This window comes from Larus michahellis, chromosome 1 (assembly GCF_964199755.1).
Source record: "Larus michahellis chromosome 1, bLarMic1.1, whole genome shotgun sequence".
Classification (NCBI taxonomy): domain Eukaryota; kingdom Metazoa; phylum Chordata; class Aves; order Charadriiformes; family Laridae; genus Larus; species Larus michahellis.
Window position 1 is genome coordinate 97,649,169 of NC_133896.1, and position 23,491 is coordinate 97,672,659.

The 23,491-nt window shown below is 50.4% G+C and overlaps 1 protein-coding gene across 6 annotated transcripts in view; it reads right to left on the bottom strand.

Moving 5' to 3' along the window:
• BOC (BOC cell adhesion associated, oncogene regulated) overlaps positions 1 to 21,996 on the bottom strand; it is a 58,693-nt gene extending 36,697 nt beyond the window's left edge. For 5 of the 6 annotated variants that reach the window (XM_074594764.1, XM_074594749.1, XM_074594755.1 and 2 more), the window contains exon 1: positions 21,863 to 21,996. The gene's annotated coding sequence lies outside the window, so the exon portion shown is untranslated. Of the gene's footprint in view, positions 1 to 11,674; positions 11,742 to 21,862 lie in introns of all 6 variants that reach the window. The other variant, XM_074594781.1, reaches the window with a different exon arrangement.
• Between the last annotated feature and the right edge of the window lie 1,495 nt (positions 21,997 to 23,491).

Sequence of the window (23,491 nt, forward strand, 5' to 3'; positions counted from 1 at the left end):
CATACAATATAAACCAAAGCACAGAGGAGTTGTACACCAGACAAACACCACCAGTCAGCATCTGCATGAAGCACCACAGGAGTGCCCGGGGAGCAGGGAGCATTTCAGTGTGTCTGTCAGCTACGGCCACCTCCAAACCAGGTCTCAAAAGCTCTTGTTCACAGAGTGGATCACAAGCCAGAAAGACAGCAGCTATGGATGCTTTTTGAGAGCAGCCCGCTTCTTTATACGCTTAAATATGAGACTACCTTCAAGTACCAATTAAAAAATAATTTTTAAAAGTCATCTTTGTCTAGGAACAATAGAAAAATCTTGTCCATGTCCAATTAGGAACAACAATAGAGTGAAACAAACACATAAACAAAAAAAAAAAACCCAAACCAGAAAAGCCCACAGAAACTGGGGGTGACACTGTTAAGCCCTCCTTGGGGGAAGTTGCAACGGGGAAATTTCCCTATTGGAGCAGAGCAAAGACTTGGGTAGCTTTCCTAGCTTTCGAGCCTTCTTCCAGTGTGTATTTGAGGAGCAGGGGCACCTATAACAGTTGCAGTAAAAAATTGACCATGCTGATATAAAATACAAGCCAGCGGCACAGCAGAAATACGTGCTAAAACAGCACATCCAGAAGATCCTAACAGAGGACTTGATTCTGCTGTCTCCAAAATCACCCTGATCTTTGCCATGACTTCAATGGGAGCAGGCCCAGAAACCGCATTAACAAGCGTGAGGCTAGTTTAACACAGTTGACATCAAAATCCAGAAGAGCATACAAAAGAGACAGGACAAAGTACTCGCCAGTAACGTCAATACAAAGTTTAATCCCCAGATGGCTGGCTTTAGAGACATCCCCATCACCACCATAAAGAGAAACTGCCTTCTAGTTTGCACTCCTTTCAGCAATGCCTTGTTGTTGGGATGCAAAAGAGCACAAGCCCATTTTTTCTTGTCCTTTGAAGATGGTATTTAAAAGTTGGGGTTATTTTCTCTCTTTTATAAATTGGGGAATAAATGGGAGTTTTTACTCTCCATAGCTGTCACTTAAATGCTTTTCACTAACAATAATCATTTTGGTTGCGGGAGCAGGTCAAAAGACTCTAGGACTCTCTGCTGGGACAAATTTCCCCTGGAAGACATGTCACTACTCCAAAAAACACAAGAGGAAGCTCGAGGCCAGCAAAACAAAGGGACAGAAATGACTGCCCATAGAAAATGCTCCGGCTGGTGCCAAATGCCTAGGTGGGGTGCAGGGGCTCGGTGCAGAGTGCCAGCACCCAGACAGGCTGAGCCACAGCCCTCATTCGTGCTGTGACCAGCAGCCGCCGTGCTGCCCCAAAATCCCACGGGGCCCACCTGGAGATGAAAAATGATGGGGGACACACTCACAGCAGGGTCTTGGGATGGGTTACAGATTTCCCCTGGCTCAGAGGTAAAGAAGAGACTGTTGCCATCTCTTAGGTTTTTTTTCTTAAATATTATGTCTGCACGTCATTTGCCCCATTTATCATCCCAGCAATAAGCACGCCTCTCTGAAAATGATGTCCGGGTTGAGAACAGTGACCCAAACGCAGGCAGGAGATGGAGTAAGACCTCGCATCACCCGGCAGAGATGGGCAGGGCCCAGCACCTGGTTTCTCTGTCTCTGCAAGGGGATGCTCCAGGACAAAAAGATGGGAAACGCGCCACAGCGGCACCACGCTGCTGCCCCAGAGCCTGGGAAGGAAGGCTTACCTGCCTGCACCCCGGCTGGCCATCAGGACACGCTGGTGAGAGCCGTGGCCAGCACCTGCACCAGAGTTTCATGCGACCACAGTGGCAATGCCCGCCGGGCAGCACTGCCCGCACACAGCACAGACCCATCGCTGGCTCCCTGCTGTTTGCCCGTGCCCGTTTACGCTTGCACCGGTGTCGAGAGAGCGAGCGCGAGCACACAGCCGGAGGCACCTCCCCGGGCCCTTCACACAATAAGCACCAGCAGCAATTCCAGCTGCAAAGTTTGCTTTCCTTGACGCACAGTTTACTTTCTCCATTCCCCCGCATCCCACCCCTGCCACTTACCCCTCAACTCCAAAAAGGCTCACTCAAACAGGCTTAAGCTTTAAACAAATAAGGGCTTGGAAAGCAGCAGCCTGCTCCCGTTTCCCTCCCCAACTACCCTTGCTCCCTCTCCCCCCGCCGCCTCCACCTCGGCGCAAGCAGAGCTGGCGAGCGCCGCGCAGGCATAGAAAACAAACACGTGGAGCAGAGCCAGCTGTGAAGTTGGATTTGGCACACGCTGTTTGCGAAAGGAATAAAAGCACATGGGAGAAGGGGGGAAGAAGGGGGGCAGAGAGGGGAGCTGGGGGCGCTTTACGAAGCCCTGGCACACGGCCACAGGAGGGTCAGCACATAGGGGTGCTAGTCTGGTGCCCTGCACGGATGCCCAGGGGAAAGAGGGGTCTAAAGCAACATTTCCCGAGCCATTTGGCATCACGCTCCCGCACCCCTTTCCTAGCGAGCCGGATTGGTTTTGCACGCACTTGCCCTCCCTTCCAGGCAGAATTAGTGTGTTCTGATGGAACACGTGAAAAATAAATACACTTTTACCTCCTGGGGCTTACAATTCTCCCCCTCTCTTCCTGAGGGTTTCTTATCCCCCATGCACACTATGCTCCAGTGCCCCGAAGCACCGGGAAATGCTGACCCAGCTTCCCCATCACCTCAGCTGAGGTTGCATACATCGGGGGCACGCATCCTCGTCATCTTTTTTTTTTTTTTTTTTTTTTTTAAATTTCTTCTCTTCCCTCTCAACTGTCCCTGTCTGGAAGGGTTTCAGACAAAATATCCCTCCTTTTACATCCAAGCTCCCAGGGGACATCAGCTTGGGTATTATTCTGCCCTCACCGTCCTGGTCTAGCTGTGGGAACGGCACTTGCGGGCTTTAGGAATGGATCACCTATGGCCTTACATCAATGCCGCATCCACGCGGGTTTTCCTCCATCTCCCTCTTCTCCCAGTCATCCCCAAGCGAAACGAAACGAAACAGAAGCTCATGCGCTTTGCCTGGTTTGGGGTCGAATCCAGCGATTTGACGTGGTTTACTTGTGGTTCCCACCCAAAACCATAACCCAGCCTAGGTTAGCTTGGAAGGTCCTCAGCTGTGTTTGGAGGCGGTAAGAAAAGCAGCAGTGTCTCCTACCTGGTCTTGGACCTCATCCAAAACAGGCCAGCAGCAGGACAGATTAACGGTCCAGGCTGACCACCCAACCACCTGCAGACATGTTTCCACCAGTCTCGTTACCACTCCTGAAACACACAGCGAGATCCTTCCCCCCTCTGGGCCCGCGGTTAACACTTGTCCCTCAGCATCGCTCCAAACCACCAAACTGACAACAAGAGACAAGATTTGGCTATCGCCCTTCCCGTGACCCACATTATGGACACCTGATCACAGACAAGGAAGGTAACTTACCTTGGAGAAATCTTGCAATTGCCTTTTTGTTCTTGGGTGGAATTTATCAGGGTGCCAAAAAAAAAAAAAGCTGTGGATCGCTGCAAATAAAGTGTTGCTCGAAACCAACCAATCGCTCAGATCTCTATCCTTTTGGGCACAAATTAGGTATTGCACGACAAAGAGAGATAGAAACTCATAGTTGTGGAGGTTATGACACCACATTTCTGCAATCGCTTCTTCATCTATTGGACAAAATATCCCCCTACCGCGTGTCTCAGCTTCCCAGGTTGCAAAAACAGGAAAAGCAAATCCCAGCTGGTACAAGCAGTAAGATGAGTCAGACAATTTCAGATTCTCAGATGAAAGGTGCTAGACAGGTATGCAGTCTTATTATCTGTACTGCTTCCTGGTAGCCTCAGGATTTCTGGATTAGTAAAATACAGATGTCAGCATCCCAGGGATACAGCCTCAGTAACTGAACCAAGCAGGGAGGGGCAGGCTGATTACAACAAGGGTGGAAAAAAAAAATGCATTTGCACCACACACAAAATATTGCGGTTAAGGGAGACAGCAACCAAGAGATTATTGACAACAGAGAACAGGATAATTCAGTGAGGTTTGTCAGACTAAACTTTCTGTAATCACAGACTCCAGGGAAACTGTTTGTCAAGCAAACATTCAAACATGCAGCTGCCAAGAACTAAGCAAACAGAGAAGGAGAAACACCGGAGTCCATGTGGCACCGTTTCCAAATGCCCCACGATCGAGCCCATCAGCAGGCACTAGTGAAGCCAAGGGGCTGAAAGGAAGACCCACCACCAGGTTAGATGAACAAGGAGCAATTCACACCTTCCAAATATTTTCATTCAGTACAGGATTTGCACACCTGGGTAGGTGTGGGCACAGCAGTCTGCGTGGGTTCAATGGACACTTTCCTGCAGCACACGCGTACACATGCAACCACCTGGACAAGTGAAATGAAGCCAAACTCCAGGCTGAAGGGAGTTCTCCAAGACAAGAAGTGATACTCAACAGCTACTGGTATCATACAATCATAATCATAGAATGGTGAGATCTGGAAGGGACCTTAAAGATCATCTAGTTTCAACCCCCCCGCCCGCCCTGCCCCGGGCAGGGACACCTTCCACTGACTAGGTCGCTCAAAGCCCATCCAACCTGGCCTTGACACATTTCACACATTTATTTTCAGTCTCGCTGTACCTAGAAGCCTGTGGTGGTATTTACCACGCTTACAGGGAGCCGGAGACCAAGGCCAACAACACCACAGATCTAAAGGCAGGTCGGCCGACCTCAGCCCTGAAACCAGGGGTGCTCGGTGGCACTGAGCAAGGCTACAAGGCTGCACAAAGGCCACGACCACTCTCCATGCTTTTTATTTAAGTTGGCTAAAGCCAATGGGCAGGAGGAAAAGGAACCTTTAAGAGGCAATGGCAGTTTCTTTTAGCCACACAGAGTCAGCAGTGGAGCAAGGGAGGTAAACATTGGTCTTCTGCTCCCCACCCAAGTGCCTATCCATCAGTCAGTGCTTCCCACCTATGGTTCGCAAGACTGCTGAAAGGCATATGCGGGTGACTTAAGGGGTCCAAGAAAAGCGATGAAAAATATGCAAGTTCAGGCATACTGTGCAGTAAGTTTTGCACAAGAAATTTCCAACCAGGTCTACTGACCTCCATGGGAAAATATTCAAGATTGCACATGTTGAAAAATAAAGCTGAAACCCATCACAGGTGATCATGCACACACATCTTCTGTCTGCATACCCCTATTCTCCCCCACCTCATCCCGATGGGTGACACCAGAGTGGTGTTATATTCATTTCCTACAGATCAGGCCTCTTTTGGCTGTCTAGAAAGAAGCGTGCAAGACACGGGGCATGTTTCAAGGCCTGCATGATATGCATCATTTCTCTATTAGTCACTGGCCACCCCTGCACTCACAGTGGTGCTGCTGTGACTACTCCTTGGCACATCTGGGGCCAGCTGCACTATGTGCAAGCCACCAAAAATTCAACACGCTGCAGCCAAAGCTGCTGGGAAGAGGAAGTTTGTGGTCTCCGGCCCAAAGTTACTGACACCTTCTTTGGAGCTGAAGACTGTGTTCATGTTCAAGAGGATCACAGGGGAATTAGGGAAGTTGCTACCTCCCGTTCTGGACAAAAGGGACTGTGAGAGGGCCAGAGAGACTGCTGGTCTTCATGAAGAAAGGGTTTGCAGGTTTAGTTGTGGTGAACAGTGACTCCGCCTGGGTTTACACAAAGGGAATTTATGCATACAGCACAGGTCCCCTCCAGCTCTGAGAAAAAAAGGGTGGTCTTTCCAGTAGAACCCCATCCAGATTGAAGAGGCTGGATCTCCATACCAACAAACAGCCCAGCACCACACACCCAAACCCTTGGGGTTTTTTTAATCAGGAGGTACATGACCTCCTCTGGAGTCCTGACACAAGTGCTCCAAGTATTTATGACCCGGAAAATATGTTAATGAAGAGACAGAGCTGCTTTTATTTTCCCTTCTCTTATCCCCTCCTGTATCTTCACACCCTCAGTTTGCTACTGTGCAACAGCACTGGGGCAATTAAATCAGTGGCCTATGCACTGTGCAGTATTTACGGCCCAAGGCAGACACAAATATAGTGGTACATGCCTACAGAGGTTTTCCACCCCCCATACCCTCCAACATCACAATTTTCTCGCACAGGAGACTGGCTCAAAACAGAAAGGAGGAACCAGCACTGCAACCTCCCAGCAGTTCCCAGCACATCCACGAGCTATCTGGGGGCAGGGCTCGCTGCTGCCCCGGTCTCAGCAGTGCAGGGCTCCTTTGGCCAGAGGACAAGGTGTTTCCCAAGCATCTTCCACATTACAAGGCCAAAGTATTCCTTGCCCCCTGATGGGAACAGCTGAAGCAGAGTTCAGCAGCATCCCGGATCCCACCAGGTGCTTCTGGGCAGGGCAGGAAACAGCACAGCGGTCCCAACCCCCTGTGAGGAAAACGCTGATTTTGTTTTTCAAACAGCAACCATGCTGGTTCTGGACGCTCACAGACAAACACAGATTTCTCATGCACTCTTTATGGTTTCCAGCAACAAGAACCTCTGACTGTCGTTAGCATTTAGTCACAACAGCAGAATTTGGATTCATGTCACCTGGGCCACGTAACACAACATGGCCCCAGTTTGGCACCAGGACTAGGGGGGTTTCCCTGCACAGCAGAAGTGGGATAACAAAGGGTTAAACCTGGTATAACCTCAAAAATTGTTCTTTGCTTTCTGAAGCAAGAACATCTTTGGCAGGGTCCCCATCTGGGAAATGACATCCCACCCCCCTCGCTTCCCCCTCTTCTCCCCCTGAACTCAGAACAAAGCACTGCACTGCCCAACATGCTCCTCCACTGGTTTCATCTTTGTCCAAATGCTTCTTGCGTTTCAACTTCTGCCAAAAAGAAATGCATTAAAAAAAAATATAAAAAAAAAAGAGGCATGTGTGGGGCAGGGGGAGAGGAAGCAGAGAGAGTAGAGGGAAGTCATTAAAACTGAATCTTGATTAGCTACCAGTGGTGGACAAAGGAAACAGTGGGGAAAGATTTTTCTCTTGCGGTATGTCATCTTGAAGCTGAAACCAGTAGGCCCAGACGAAACAAGACTTCTCCACACAAACCTCCACCTAGGACCAAACCTAACTTGCTTTACCTTTCTAGTCTACCACGTGCCACCCCACCATCATCAGAAGAGGCATCTTCTTCCTCAAACAGTTTCCTGCCAATCACCACATACATTTTTCACCACTCATAGCTGTAGCCCTCTCAGTGCTCCCCAACCCTGCACTGAGCCCCCGTTGGCAGAGGGCTGGAGGACACGACACAGCTGGCCTGTCCTTGCTGGCCTTTCCAACTTCGCTACCAAACAGGAAGGCTTGGCCATTGCAAAGCCATAGGGAATCTTAGAGGAAATCCAGCCCGGAGGAGAGGGCTTGTATATGGTCTGTGGATAAGCTCAATGGGCCAAATGAAGAGCCCCAAACTGGCTTTGTCTCCCAAAGAGACACCCTCCAGCCAAAAAAAAAAAAAATAAAAAAAAAATCACATTGACTAAAGAAGCATTTAATAGCAAAACAAAAAACCCAGTCCAATTTGGAGAGTCTGTAACAGCTGAACCCACGGACATGTAGAGGATGTTTTTTGTTCCCTCAGTACAAAAGCCCTTGGTTTCCCCTCCTCCTCATTCCAGCATTTCCCCATTAAGGGTGTCAGAGACAGTTCAAGGCTTCCCAGCAGCACAGACAAAATTGGGTCTTGCTGCCCTTAGGGCGACTGGCTGAGGGGCTGCGGGATATTTGGGGAGCCCTGAAGAGCTTGGTAGGCTGAACCTGCTGCCCTGGGAGGATGGCCAAAGGGTCACCCCTCCAGCATCCCTGTGACCTGCTGCAGGCTGGTGCTTCCCTCTGGGGTTTGGCTTCCCAAGGTGTGACTTTGGCTTGCTGGCTGCAGGGCTATGCCATTTTGATTCCCCAGGGCTCGCCTGTGCTACAGCTGGTGTTCTGCAGCACGTCAAAGAGAGGGAAAGATTAACTCCTTTTTTAAGTATCTCGTTACTGTTATATTTTTAAACACAGCTGGTTGAATTTTTTTTTCAGCAAAGCCATAAATAAATAAATACTTTAAGGAAATTTACTGTGATCTGAAGACTTTACCTACTGGTCTAGCCTTTATCAGATGGTATTCTCTCCAGTATGCATAAGCTCTACTTGCTTTCACTTCTTCTCCATATAAGAACCAAATCCACTGAACCATCGATAAAATTTCAAGGTTTCACCGCCTGTACTGTTTGAGATTTTAACAGCCACCCTCCTGACCAGTGCAGCAGTCACATATTCATCTTTGTCCCACCTGATGACCATTCATTCTCCTTGTAAATGGTGATACCACCTCCCAAGCCCTAAAGATCCAGATACTGAAAACATATCTCCCAACCCTGTCTGCAAAATCCTTCTCTGCCTGCTGCTCGGGAGAGAGATGACAGAAAACAGCCCACTGGTACTCTGATCGGTTTTCCTCGTTTGCAGACTATCCCGTGTCTCATCAGCTCCCATGCCTCCCTCCTAGTCAACTTGGTTTAGAAAGCAAGCAGTTTCTACAGCTGTGGACAACATTCAAAATAACCATCTGTCATGACGTCCTACATAAAATAAATAAGAAAGACAACACCACCCACCACCTTCTATTAGCAATCTGTTAAGGAAAGCAAACAGTCACCCACTGAAGAAGCCTGATACAAGAGGCAACATTTCTCTTCTAGGCATCCCTGCCTGCCAGCGGCAGACAAAGCCTGTTTAGCAGGGTCTGTACAAAGCTTTACTATTACGTAAATAGCAAATAACGTCTTGGGGCCAGCTAAGAAAAGGGGCCCCAAGCGCGAGGCTCTGCACATGGAGCAATGGAAGTCCTTGCCCACAAAAGGCTGCCTTTCTACAGTACTTCTCATTCTACCAGGACGGTGCCCCATTTAAACCCCCTTCAACCTTGGAAGGGATGGCTTGGAGCTCCCAGCCTCCTCACCCAAATGCTAACCCGCTCCCTATAGCCCAAAAAAGGAAACAAATTCATGACCAACTCATTTCCAGTATTTTTTTCCAGGCTATTGTTATGTGACTGCATTTGGAAGTAAGGGAGAAAAAAAAAACAAAAAACCCCACATGACTGTGGTCAGCATCTGTCCTAGAATAGGGGAAGAAAAAAAACACAACAAACCAACCCCAAAACCCAATCCTTGTTTTATATATTTAGTCATTTTTGGAGAAAACCGTGTGCAGTGAAGAGACCAGGAAGAAACTGCGACACCAGCCCCTGGGCCTCAGGAGGTGACAGCGGGGGAAGCAGAACAGAAGTGACTCTCCTCTCCATCTATGAACGTATACTGTTCAGCCAAAGAAATTCTTAAAAGCCCCAGCAATGGTCTAAGCCAAGAAGTCTACTTCTTCCTCTGTTGCAAAGGACTAAGATGTTTTTGTGAAGTGCTTTACCAATTTAGAAAGCCTTTTTATGCAAAAATCGCCTTTGCTTGAGAGGTGTTCATAGGCTTTTCACAGACAAGATCAGATCATCCTCTCCAAAGACTCACCCCGCAGTGGTCTGGGAGAACATAGCAAATCTCTGCCATTTGCTCACTTGTCTGCCAGGAAAAAAAAAAAACCAAACATATTTAAAACACTTTGGATCTTCCAAAGATCCTTATGTTACTGTCCCGTAAAGGAACATAAGGAGTATTCAATTCTCTTATTTTACAGAGACTCCCTTAAGACCTCAGTATTAGGTACTCTACAAAAAATACAATAAAGAGACATCCTCTGCCTCAAGGATATTTATCTCTAATTGCTTACAGAGACTGTCAACGCTTTCTTTGAGAAGGGAAGTCTGTGACTGTCCCATAGCACTAAATACCCCTATAAAAAACTTTCACTATTCAGTGCAGTGTCATCTGTAGACCAGCTCGGTCAGTACCTACCCTCCAACTTATGCTAAATACTGTCACTCGCTACAGACCACAAATGCAATCTTAGGAGCGGAAGGGAATAAGGACTTCCCCTCTCCCGGTAGCAACTGGGAAAACTCAGCTACAATTACCAATAGGGAAATTATTGACCATTTCTTAATTTGGAAAATACCATAAACTCTTTCAGGATGAAAAGCACTCCTCAGTTTTGAGGCAATGCTGCTCCATGATTTTTAAATCAAGTTGTGCAGCTGGCACACTCTGCCCTGGGATGGGTAAAGCAAGCAGTTCTCATATAGTCACATCCACAACACGTTGCAGAATTTAATAGTCCCTCATGAAAGAGAGAAGCTATATAAACATAAACCGTAACAACGGGACAAAAAGCAGCTTCCAGAATTCCCTCTGCAAGCCCAACAGGGAAACAGTGATAATTTCCCTCTGCATTTCTCACCAGCTGAAGTTTGTCTGTTCCCCCGCTTTGCCGATAACAAACATCTGTTGGGAGCGTCCTTCCCCGCAAGAGGGGAACACATCCATCACAGCCTCTGGGGCTTTGTACCCCAGCAAAGCCTCTGGAAAGCCTCTGCTGTAAAAGCCACAGAGAAACCTCTGCTGGTCTTACCTATCGATGACAAAAGTGTTACACAGAAAATGAGTCTTTTTTTGCAGCCTCCAAGTAGTTAAGGAAACCTTCAGAAAAAAACACGAGGAGCCTCTGTCAGAGGTGATCTCTTGAGGTCCACCCTAGATGTGCCTTTCTAAGGATCTTTAATTTAGGGTCTTCCTTCCCAACCCTTATCTACCACCAGCTTTTACTCATGTATTTCTTCAGCAGAAAGCTCTAGAAGCCCAAGGCAGCAGGCTCCCAGATAAAGCTGTCAATCTGTAGCTCATTAACAGCTCACTGAGGCTTTTTGGCCCGGTGCCTACATGCCCCTTGCAGATGCTGGCACCTCGGTGCATGCCGCGTCCGCCAGCCCCACTGAGCTGCTTCTCTGGCTGCCAGTAGGGAGACAGGTCAACACAAAACCCTCCCAGTTTGCAAAACGTCGTGAGATCAGAAATGTTGGCAGAGAATTGAGAACGTTGCCTTTGAACCCCTGAGCCCCAACCCACCAGCTGTGGGGAAAGAAGGGCTGGAGAGACGTGGCTGTCCTTTCAAGGATGGTATTTCTCCAGAATAACCTCTAGGGAGGCAGCAGCCCTGCCTGCAACTGCAGGCAGCCACCCTGCCCAGGCAAGGGCTCCCTGAACCCGCTCCAACATGCCAGCACCCCACTGGGAGCACCTCTCCGGCAGCGGGCTGGCGCCTGGGGAGGCACCCCCAGTTGTTCCTTATCAGCCTTCCCCAAAACAAGTAAGGACAGGGGCATCCGGGATATGGCCCAACAAGCCTTTCTCAGCCCCAGCAACTGTTGTTGGCATAGGGGGACCTCAGGCAGAAGCGAAGAAATTAGAGCCAGAAGATGCGGAGAAAAGAGGGTGTGAGAGCCTGGCGGCAGCCCCTGCATCCTTTGGGAGGCAGCACACACGCGGGGAACAGGGGCATGCAACAGCCTCAGCTGCAAACCCGTTCTCCCTCCCCATTGCAGGGTCTGAGGAAAGAAAAAAAAAAAAAAGCCTCCCCAGCAAAACTGAGAGGAATGTGATTATTTTCCATAAGCACAAGGAGGGATGGGGTGGCATAAACACATTTTTTGACACTTTCTCCATCCCACACCCTGCCAAATTCACCTGGACAGAAATGAAGGCAACAGCTACGTTGGTGCCTCCTTGCAGTCTTCCATGCACGAGGAGCGACCTGGGGCCAACAGAGAAGAAAAAGCCATAGTTGTGCAGCTGTCTGGCATCTCCCACCACTCTTCACGCTCCCAAGGCACTGACTGAGCTAGGGAGAAACCGGAGGGGCCTGAACACTTCATCTAAGATCTCTTATGTAGTTAAATTACTTAGCTTGAAGAGTTCAGATCAAACCCACTTGCAAAATGGAGGAGTCCTGCTTCAGATAGGCTCCTCTCCCTGCAGAGCAGAGCATGGAGTCATCTCTTCATCCAGCCACAAAGAGCCCTTGGCAACACAGTGCCATTACAAACAATATGTTTCAAAGCATTCTTCTAAGCAAAAAAGCCTCCGACTGCAGTTCATGCTGTTATTCAGACAGCAGCACGGCACGGCCACAAGCATCCCCCCAGGAGAGTTTGCCCACAGCTTTTTGCAAACAAACAGGTGCCAGAAGAGGATGCATATGCATTCCCACCTGCTCCCCAAAATGGTGCTGTAAGTCAGACAAGAAAGGAGGGGTGAAGGAACCTGCCCAGGTTTCACTGAAGCAATCCTATCCCCCTTGAGAGGTAGTTTTGCTCATGTCCTGCTATTAGTGTCCACACAGCTGCTCCATCCTGGGCTACCAGTGCCTGCAGGGGTCAGGTTAGCTTTCAGGTACCCCTGTGTGTCCCCAGGCCACGTGCTCAACCCTGCAGCTCTCAGGAAAAGCAGCTCCTTGTACCACTGCTCCTCCTCATTCCTCCTCCTGCACTTCCCTACAGCATAAGGTACCTCCGTGTTGACCATGGGGAGGTGAGCAACCTCTCTGCTTGCACCTGGGTCACAGCAAGAGGCATGGACTTGGCCTTAGCAGCATCTGTTTGAGTTTATCCTTGGCTTGTGCACTGAAAGCCGGTGCCTCCAAAGCAGGAGGAGCACAGTCCCAGACCCCCCACCCCCCGCCCCGAGAAAGAAGGCACGCAATATTTATGTAATGAGATTGCACGCTGCAAGCAAAACGCTTTTATTACACTAGCTCTCTGCTCCCCCAGTTATCTTTCAAAGCACGATGCCGCAACTGAAAACTAGCTGACAGGAGAGAATTAAAGTCATAACTGGCTCCTTTCCTTCCCCCTCAGCCACACTCTCTTGCTTTCCACCTGCCATTCCCCCAGCACACCAGCAGAATGCCTGCTCAATTGCCTCCTGAAAGACGGGCAGAAGTTTCAGCTCCGCGAGACCGGCTGCCCACCCCAAAGCAAGGCATGCCACAGCAGCAAGATGCTACCAACGTCACCTGCAGGTCCAAGTGCCCCATTCAGGCAACCATTTACTGGAGCACATGAAGCTACATCACCCTGATGTGAGTGACTGATGTGAGCTATGGACTACAGAAGATGAGACTCTGCTATGGACAACTCTCGGCTTCAAGGGAGACAACTCTCAGTCAAGCCCTGGCAATGCTCAACTTTGACCTCCTCTTCTGAAGAGCAGGCCAAGGCAGAGGATGGAGCATGGGACTGGGTATCAGGCAACACGGGGTCTGTACTAAGCTCCACTCCTGACCTGCTGAGTCACCCCAAGGCACATGTGTCCTTTGTCATACTCTGTTTTTACCTCCTGTTCTGCATTTGTCTTGCTGTTTTGAATGAGGATGTAGAAACCATCTCCCATTACAAGTTAGCATGGTACCTAACATAGCTGGGTCTCAGCCTTGGTTAAAACTTGTAGACACAACTGTAATACAAATAATAATTTAGGTTTTGGAATACGGTGATGGGGAAGATGGCGTGGCAGGCCTTTCTCAGGCCTTCATCCAGAGAGTCAATGTTGAGAAACCTCTACTTATCTTCAATGCTGGAGCTATGCTGGGTTATGCTCACATTTTTGTGGCTGCTGAAATTTTTGCTGGTTTGCTTGGTCACTAGTTTGGGAAGTTTTTTTAAAGGTGGTTCTTTGAAGTGGCTCAGAGGTTAAGGATGTCCGAAGCTATCCCAGGGGAGCCAGATTATGGGGTAGAGTGCATGTCAGGCATCAACGACAAACATGGCTTGACACTTTGTTCTTGATGTTGTTCTCTTTGCGCTCCTTTTCCCTCCTCCCCAAATCCGCAGTCCAGGCAATCGTGGGGAAAACTGGACAACCGTACGTTTAGCAAGTATGTTCCTGCCTGGCTTGCTACATGATGTAAATAGTCGACCCTTGCTCGCCCAGAAGACTACAGGCTTCATGATGCAATCAGCAGGATCCCACAGCCTGTATTGCGTGTTCGCGTACCAGGCAAGTACAGCTAGATCTTGCTAGTAGACTAGTGCCTGTCCTATGAGATACAGGGCTGGCTTGTCTCGCTATAACCATGTAAACCATACTGCTCTTCCCTAGCGCTTCCCCAGACTGGCTACTCACCTCCCTGCCAAGAAGGGAGTAGGGTCAGCAAACACACACCCAGGCTCCAGCAACTCCAGCTCCATACATTGGTACTGACCTCCCTTTCTCAGCATCCATCATCGAGCTAATGGGCTGCATGGTTACTGAGCATAGTTGAGCATGATCCTGAGACCTTCTCCCTCTCTGGTGGCTGGCCTGGAGCTGGGGTGCCAATGTGCTATGCTACTCTTGCAACATTCACAGCAGCTCAGGCACCCAGAGCAGCAAGGTCCTCAAAAGCAACTAGCACTTTCACTGCCCTGGATTTTTTCTCTACAGCATTATGGAAGTGTTCAGGCACAAGCTGGAATGCAACCAGGAGCTCTGCTCCTCACAGGCTGGGAAACAAAGACCTTTTCCCTTCAGGCCAGCCCCGGACACCCCAAGCGCAGCATCAGATTGGTGAAACAGTGATGATGGACACATCCAGAGCACTTGGCATGTTTCTCTGAGGAGCTCTCCACGTCCCAGCTTCTTCACTGCCCTGTCTCACCCTACAAACCAGCAGCTCCAGAGGTGTCTGACAGCTACAAGACAGATACTCTGTGGCCAGCTAAGGGGCAGGGAAGTCCCCATGGGGACTCAAAATCTAGTAGATGTCAAGCCCTTCTCCTGTCAGGGTCCCACAGCTCCGCTGCAGTCTGGCTGGCCGTGCTGCAAGAAAGAGACAGTGATGGGGTGCTCCTCATTGGATTCAGACCCCATTAAGGCTAGATAATTGGGCCATGGTGCCCTCCTTCTGCCCAGATGGCTCTGGCTTAGAAGCTGCACTTCAACTACTTGCAAGCCAAGACGTGCCTGATGATAGCCACTTTTGAAATAAAGATTCCACTTCCAGCAGGAGTAGGTGGTCAGGGCTAATTTGGGCAGCTGCTACACTGGTAACAGTGGGACCATCCCACAAACCTGCCAAGCATGACCTTGTACTTAAAAGTGAGGGGAGAGCTGTCGGGTCTCTCAATGCACAAGTCTCATTGACTCTCCACCACATCATTAAAGTCACCCCAGGTGTTTCTGAAAAATCCCACCCAGCATGTTTCTGAAAACACCTCTTGACACTGGGACTCAAATCCATCCCTCCACTCTGACACTGCTTGGGTTTGTTAAACAAGCAGCTTTCTTCTGGGGGAAAAAAACCACAAAAATCGCATTCTCATCACCATTAAGGGGGCCCAAAGGAATCTCTCACTGACAGCAGCAAGCTCTGAAGAAGTGGGGCCAGCTAGTCCTTTTTACCACCCACGGCCGAGCAACATGCAAGCAAGTACCACCTTCCTGCCCCAGAGGGGACTGCCATCCAGCAGAGGACTGGAGCAATGGGAACGCTCTCCACGTCAGCTACAGCTCACGGAGCAACTTGGGACAGAAGACACTAGATGAAGTAAATTATTATTCAGCATTCAGAATACCATTGGCTTCCAAATAATTGTCTATTTGTGTGCGTGCATGCACAAGAATCCTCGTTCCATGGTCTCTGCCAGCGTATTCCCAGCGCTGCGACTCTCTGGGGACAAGGCCCATACTTGTATTCAATCTCGGCTTTGGATCTCAAACACTAAGGTTTCAGATTTTGTTTTAAAAAACATTTTCTCTGGCAACCGGGCTGTTAATGGATTTGATGTTTTCACTCTCGCCTCTTCCCTACCTTTAAAAGCTTGGCACCAAAGGGCTTCTTTGAAGATAAGGCCAAATTTGCAATTTAAGGGGAGGAACTTCATAAAGCTAGACGTGAAGGGATGGAGAGGAGGAGGGGTGGGGGGTGAAAACCAACCCAGGAGCCACTTTGCCTGTCGAGATGTACACTGTACAGTACATAGGACTACAATGGCCTCTCTGTACCACCACTGGCTGGAGCCATAAATTCGCTGCAGCTGCAGTGCTACTACCTACGCTAGACTCCCCAAGGGTCACGCTCAGAGAGCGCCTTCCCTACAGCCGCACACCCAGCCTACCCTCCAAACCAAAAGCATCACGCAACCCTCAGCAGAGCACACATCCACCCAGCAGGCAGGGGTGGACGCCCCCAGAGGCAACCGCAGGAGCCGCCCATTGGGCTGCCAATGCCGCGGGAGGCTCTCTGCTGAAACCAGCCGTGGTCCTCATCCGAGAGGTTTTTCGAGGGCCAGCAAACCTATGGTCTCTCTCCATCTCCAGCAGACCTAACCTCAACACCACAAGGAGGCAGGGAAGTGCCACTTACAGGTTTTGCAGGTGGAGAGCTGAGGCAAAGAGCAACCTGCCCCAACCTAGGGGGAAATCTGCGGTCTAGTGGAGAACCAAACCCAGCTCTCCTCACACCCCAGGCTTGTGCCCTAAAACACTGGCATCACTAAGCAAGATGGCTGCTGTACCTGCATAAATTACAGTGACATTACCAGAGGAAGCTGCATTTTGCATATAAATGCTATATTCTAGGCCAGTGCATCCACATTTGAGGTTTATTTCTCAAAGACTACCTCAGTAGGTTTATATCAGCACAAGTTTTCTTAACCACACTAAGGTCAACACATTGATTCACAGGGCTCTGTGGTAGAAGAATTTCTTTGATAGAAGAAAAATAAAAAGCAACCTCATTTTGTCATTTGAAACCTGATGACACATTTCTGACAGGGATCTTTACACCCTTTTCCTCTCCACTCCCATGATATGAGGAATAGCAGAAGGGCCTGATGCACAGTCTTTAGGCGCACTAGCTTGTTCAGACTCGCTGACATTGCAACCAGTGAACACATCCTTGCATTTGGCGGGGCCCCAGGACTGTGGCTCTGCATAAGAGTACGACCTGCTGGCTAATCTCTTTGCCAGAGTGGACCTTGTAAAGCCAAAATGGCATTGCCGCTGCGGGGCCCAGGGTGAAAGACTTACTGCCTACGCCGGGCACAGAAGTTAATGAAAAATGACTGGTTTCCAAAACACCATCTGGCTTCCACAGACGTAGATAGAGACACCACAGCCCAAAACCTCTGTGAACTTGACAACAGTGGGTTTTCATAGGGGAAACACGCTGTGGTGTGGTTTGGACTTTGCCCAGCAAGCCTCCGACCCGCTGCAGGGGCACAAGGTGCAGCCGCCATCCTCAGGTCTAAGGGGAGCTCAGGCAAGGGTTTCGGCCACAGGGCAGCAGCTTCCCTGGAGCAGCCGAGCAGAAAGCAAGGGTAAAGTTTGGCTCTCACCTCTGTGCTGGCACACTGCCCACGAGGAGGGCGAAGAAGCTCGAGCACGTCCCACACGCTCCCCGAAGCACATTTCCCTCCATCAATCCCACCAGAGCCAAAACAAATTGGCACTGCCTCTTACTCAAGGGCTCCTGCAACGCACAACGGCAGCCCTGAGAGCCCCTATCAGGCACCCTGTCTGCCTTGTGCCAGGTGCTCTGCTAACAACCCCATCAGGCACAGCTGAGCCTCCCATCCCCATTTGTCCTTTTGCAGGGAAGAAGAGAGGCCATTTTAATAAAAGGAGCACGCAACATCCTCAGGGCAGGGATCTGTTGTTCCCTGTTTATGTAGAAAGCCCTGCACTGCCTGCGGCAGCTTTGGGACTGTGCAACCCTTGAGCATTTTTTTTTTTCCCCCTGCAACAAATATCTTGCTGAGCTCTTCAGCCAACTTGCTGCCACTGCATCCACACTCCTTTCGTCTTGATTTGCCAAGGATGCTCATACAGCTGGAGCACACACTCCTGTGGAGCAGATTTTAAAAAACTCTTATGCGCAAATGTGCATGCGAAGCAAATTTTGCAAGCTTCCTACCCTGCAAGCATTCCCTCCAGAAAACCAGCTTCAAGCACTATGTTCAGCCAACGAAGCACCAGAAACAATGTCGTATGATTCGGGGTCAGGAGGAACTAAACCAAATACAAGGAAATAAAAAAAAAAGATGCTTGTTATACCTTTTGTTGAACAATTACCCAAGGTACATTTAGAAAACTGGAAGATGATATTCACCTGCATTCCACCAAAGGACCTGCAATTCATTTATTCATTATTCTCCTTAAATTGTTCTCGTGGCCTAGGAACTGGAATACGTAACAACCTCTTAAACCGAGACTGGCCACAGGAGCACCAAAATACACAGCAGCAGGTTTTTCCCTCAGGATGTTTTCAGTCTAACCAGAAACAGGAAGTCTCCGAAGATTTTGCAAGAAGGCTTTTTCCTTGCGGGATATCCCATCCCAACCATAGACTTCATACTGCAAAGTTTTTAGCCCGGGAGGTAACGGTTCAAACCAAGAGATTTGCAAGCCTTGGTCGGTAGCATGCCAGCAGCAATACATCAAGTTATCCTTGCACATTAAAGAAGTCCAAGGGAGTTGCGCCTCATACCTCTCAGGCACTCGGCATCAGGCATTAAAACGACTGGTCCACCATTATTTACTGCTGAAGAAACTTTTGTTAACTCAGAGCTACACCGGCCTAACTGCTGCTGTAACTACTTGTGGGCTGAGTGACTAAACTGAGACTAACTGAGCCTGAGGTCTCTGAAAACCCACCCGTGGGCCAACCTGGGCTAAAACAACCAACACGGTCCACAACACACTCTTCCCTGCCACTGCTCCCCCACTTCGTAAGGCATGCGATGGGTGTTTTGGGGAGACAGCCTGTCTTTGCCTGAGGAAAAGGAGTGGGTTTGGGGACACAGAAGTGCCTCTCCAGCCCTCCAGCAGCCCTGGAGAGGCTTGGCACAGCAGAGCAGGTCCTCCCTGGTCCTCCACCCTGAGAGACATGAGGCTGGGTGCTGGTCGGCTGACAAGAGTCAACGTGGATGGCAGTATCTGCCCTGCCACAGCGCTCACCCTGTTGGCACAGGGTTTAGCTCTGTTTTCTGCATGGGAAAACCAAAGCTGTGGAGAAAATTCTTTAATCTCACACAGGGCATGTGCTGAGGACACAGCCCAAACAACTCCACATCCAAACCTGTGCTTCCACCCAAAGAGTGTCTTTCCTGCCCTGTCACCCATCTTACCTCCCACAGCCTGGGCAGAAGAACTAATAGTGGGGTTTTTTTTCCGTGCATGGTATCAGACTGCGAGGTTTCTGCATTCCTGAGGACATGCAATTCAAGAAGAGGCTGGGAAGCACTGGCAGGTAGATTTGTTGGTAGTGTAGGCAAGTGTGGTCATTAAGCAACAATGAAAAGAAACTACAAACATACAGGTCTGCCCCAAATGGCTTAGTTTTCTTAACTCAGGAAGTTTCCCCTCTGCATCACTGGGGAGGACGGGGACAAAGGAGGCTGCTGGCTTCATGGCCCCACCTGCAACCCATGCTCCTTGCTCGGCAGGAGGCTTCAGCTGGCTCCCAAAGGGCCAACTCTGCCAGCCCTAGTCAGGTGGAAGGAGCTGTACCGGCAGCCTGGCAACTGCAGGGCTGCAAGTTGATACAAGGGCTCAGAGGGATCTGCCTGCTGTTAGTTTTGAGGACAGAGCAGAACGTCAAAAAGTGAGGGGGACTGAGCAATGATTCCCCCGTCCTTCAATGGAGCAAAACTCCAAACTGTGAGTCTCACACCCAAAAGGTTGGAAAGACCTCTGCAAACACCAGGCACTGGGTTTCACTTTGCAATCTTTAAGAACCTCTCATTCTGTGCTTCAGTATCATGTCAGTACAAGATACAGAAAAGCTGTATTTTCCAGACTGTAGGGATACAGAGCACCCGTAAGACTTACATGCCAGTTTGTAGCACCTGTAATACTTCTTCTGTGTACCAACCAGAGAAGAGATGTGTGTGGATTCAGTTACTTGCACTGAGATATTTCTCAAAGAAACGTCTTGTGGCTATGCAGGTGTATGAGAGAGGGAGAAAACTGAACTTGCCTTTCAAATCCGCACAAGGACCCTTGTGCACCCTTCAGATGAACCTGTGTCATTTTCACCAGTGGGAACTACACCAGCAGGGAGGACTGCTCTGTATCTGACTTCAACCCTCACGGACAACACCTACTGTGACCTCGTCTGCATTGTGTGTGCAGGATGAGTCCCTGTTACTGTATCTAGAGGGGAGGGCTAAGAAAAGTACATGGAACAAAATTCCATTTATTTCTTGTTAGAAAATATGATGTACCCAGCAGGGAGCTCACAGCTCTCCTTAATTGTGCTATTTACTTCAAAAGATCCCAAGATGACTCCCATTAGTGCAGGAAGTTATTTCACCTTCATTTCTTTAGGTCACTTAAATAAACAGAAGAAATCTTCACTGCAAACCCATGATGTGTTTCTGCTGAAATCCTTCCTGGAGCCCAAAACCTCAATATCCAACCCATTAAATAAAAGCGTCTGCATGTATATGCATAAATATGCAAGAACCCTCCTCTAAATATACGCACACAGGCAGTTAGTTTCAAAAGAAAAGAAAACTAAGATAAAATCCTACTTACAAAACACCCACATTCTTCTAATATTTTCCACAGTAGTTTTTTAGCCCATGGGAAAAGAAACTTTAATGGTAGATTGCAAATGAACGTATCAAAAAGACACCACGGTAGCGGTGTAGAAATTAAGAGAATTGGGCACCAAGAAAAACAAGCAATTTAAGACATGCCGGGAATTACGCGCGGGCGCACAGTGTGTGTGTGGATTCCTGTTATCCCACTCGCATAATGCTGCAGAGAGGTCAAGAGAGTTTCTTTAAAACAAACAAGGACAAACCTCCCCCTTTAATAGACCTGGACTGCCTTTCCCACAATGCCAGTGAAATAACACTTGGGGTACCAGAATTAGTTGCGGAAGCGCCTCAAAAATACAAGAATTGCATTAAGTACCTTTTGCCAGCTGGGGGGGTGTTGGGAAAAGTCTGTTATTATTTTTCAAAGTAATTATTAGTATCTTCAGCGCACTTTAAAAAGTCTCGTCTGGACACAGCTACAAATTCAGCATCCCACCTTCTCCCCAGCACATTTTCTATTTACAGTCACCATCCGGAGGACCTGCCAAAGCTGCCGTCCAAGCAGCGGAGGCACGCGTGCACAGACCCCACAGCATCCCACCGCCGGGCAGAAAAATCACTTCCCCCAACCCAAATCGCTCCTCATCCTCGCACCGGTGGGTTAAAAACCCTGCAGTCGCACCAGGAGAGGAGAAAAACTTTACTGGCACACTACCCACCCTCGCTTCGCTTTGCAGCATCACCCCCTTCACAGGGCACGCTCCGAAATGCCTTCGCATCTGCAGGAGCCGGGTCTTGCCTGCAAACTCCCATCAGCTTTTGACAAGAGCTGGAGCCACGGAGGATGAATCCGGGGTTCATTACGCCCAGCTTTTTTCCCCTTTCCCTCTCTCCGCCGTGCCCCCTCCCTCCTCGACGAGCCGCCGGCGAGGATGGGGCCACGGATGTCTCAGACTAAGCTTTTGGGGAAGAAGTTCCAGGCACGGGCCTGGGCCCTCCATTAACGCCGCCTGACCCAGGAGGAAGAGCTGGAGAGGGAAAGGGCCGGGACAACCCCCCCATCCCCATCCCCGTCCCCGCATCTCACCTGCCCGAGGGAGGACAGACCTGCGGGTCGCCGCTCCTCCTCTGTCACCTCTCCCGCCTCCCGAGGCAGAGCCCCTTCCCCGCATCCCCACGCCAACTTCCCAAACTCCGGCACAAAGATGGGCCGCCGCCGGATGAAGGAGAAGGCGGCGAGGGGATGGTGGTCGAGCCCCGCGCCCCGCCGCAGCCCGTCCTCCCTCCCGGCCCCCCCCCCCCCCCCCCCCGAGTCCCCCCGTGTCCCCCCTCCCTCGGCTTCACTCACCGCGGCCTCCGCTGCAGCAGGCGGGGAGGGGGTGGAAGGGGGGGAGACACAAAGATGCCCCCCAAACGAAAGGAAAGCAACAAAGAGGCTTAACTCCAGGAGCTGGGGAACTTCCAGGCCGGATCTGCGGGGAATTCAGCACACACACACACAGAGAAAAAAAGTAAAAAAAAAAAAAAAAAAAAGAGAGAGAGAGAGAGAAAGAGGGGAAAAGCCTGGCTTTGGGGGGGACGGCGAGGGGGAGAGAAGGGGAAGGTGGGGTGCCCTTGGTTTGGGGGTGGTGGTTGTGTTTGTTGCCGCTAGGGATGGGGGGCCGCGCAGAGCTCAGGCGCGGCGGGAGGAGGAGGAGGAGGAGGAGGTGGAGGAGGAGGAGGAGGAGGGAAGAGGCGCCGGGATGCGGGAAGCCAGACCCTCCATACGGGAGACGGCTTTTGGATGACTGAACTCCCAAACAATTCCCTGCTCTGGCTACTCCTGCCCCAGAGCCTCCCTCCTCCCCTCCCCCTGAGGAGGAGGGATGAAGAAGGAGGAGCCAGAGAAGGGAGAGAAACGCGAAATAAACCCCCTCCTTTCCCCAAAAAACAGGCAGCGGCCGTACCCCGTCCCCTGTGTCCGTGTCCCGTCCCGCCCCCCGCCCTCCCCACATAATAACACCGGCCGGCATGGCCTGGCCGGTGCCCACCCCCAAAGGAGGCACCGCAGGGCCGCTTCCCGCCGCCCTCCCCTCCACCACGGCAGGCGGAAGCAGGAAAGAAAGTTGGGCCAAAGAGTTTGGCCCGGGCGGCGGGAGGCCGCCCCGCCGGCTGTGGGGTACAGGGACAGCGGCGGGTCCCCGGCTGCCCCGGGGAGGGGACAGACAGTGGGGTGATGGTGGTGGTGGTGGCGGTGGGGTGGCAGCCGCCGGGCCTCGCTGGCTGAAGTGGCCTCCCCACAGCGGGTGGCCATCCCACCTCATCCCGGCTGTGAGAACCAACACTCGTTAGTTGTAAGGAAATGGGCCGCTAATAAATAGGACTTTGTGGCAGATCTGCTGGGAGACCTTCCCCCCGGCCCCTTCCCAGGAGGGACCGAGCCCAGAGAGTTGCGTAGAAATTGCACCGACCACCTGTCAAGTTTCCCCGTTTCTGTAGGTCTGTCCCCGCACCGCCAGGCACCTGCTGGAAGGACGGAGGAGTGACCATGTGTGAGCACTGCCAGGGATCTGCCCAGCCCAGGCTCCTGCCCTCCTCCAGGCTCCGGTGGTGGCACTCTGCTGGGTGGGATGAGGAAAGTGGTCTCTTATGTGCCTCAGTTTCCCCGGTCGTGCTTCTGAAGTTCAAGCATCTGCCGAGCTGCCTCACAGGCTTAACAAACGCTTGTGAGGGGACCCACGGTGCTTTCCCCGCTTGGCATCACCCACAGGCTCATTCCCTCCAGGAGAGGATTCCCATCCTGCTTGCCTTGTTGTGCGACCCGGGACAGACCATCTGGATCAGGACATGAAGACACCTGAAACAAAAGTGAAGGCATGGAAGGAGAGAAGGAGGAAGAGAAATGACTATGCAAAAGGCCAAACTTTGCATGCATCCAGATTAAATAAGGTGCTCCCAAATGTTTATTTCAAGTTGCAGTTTCCCCCTAAGCATGGGG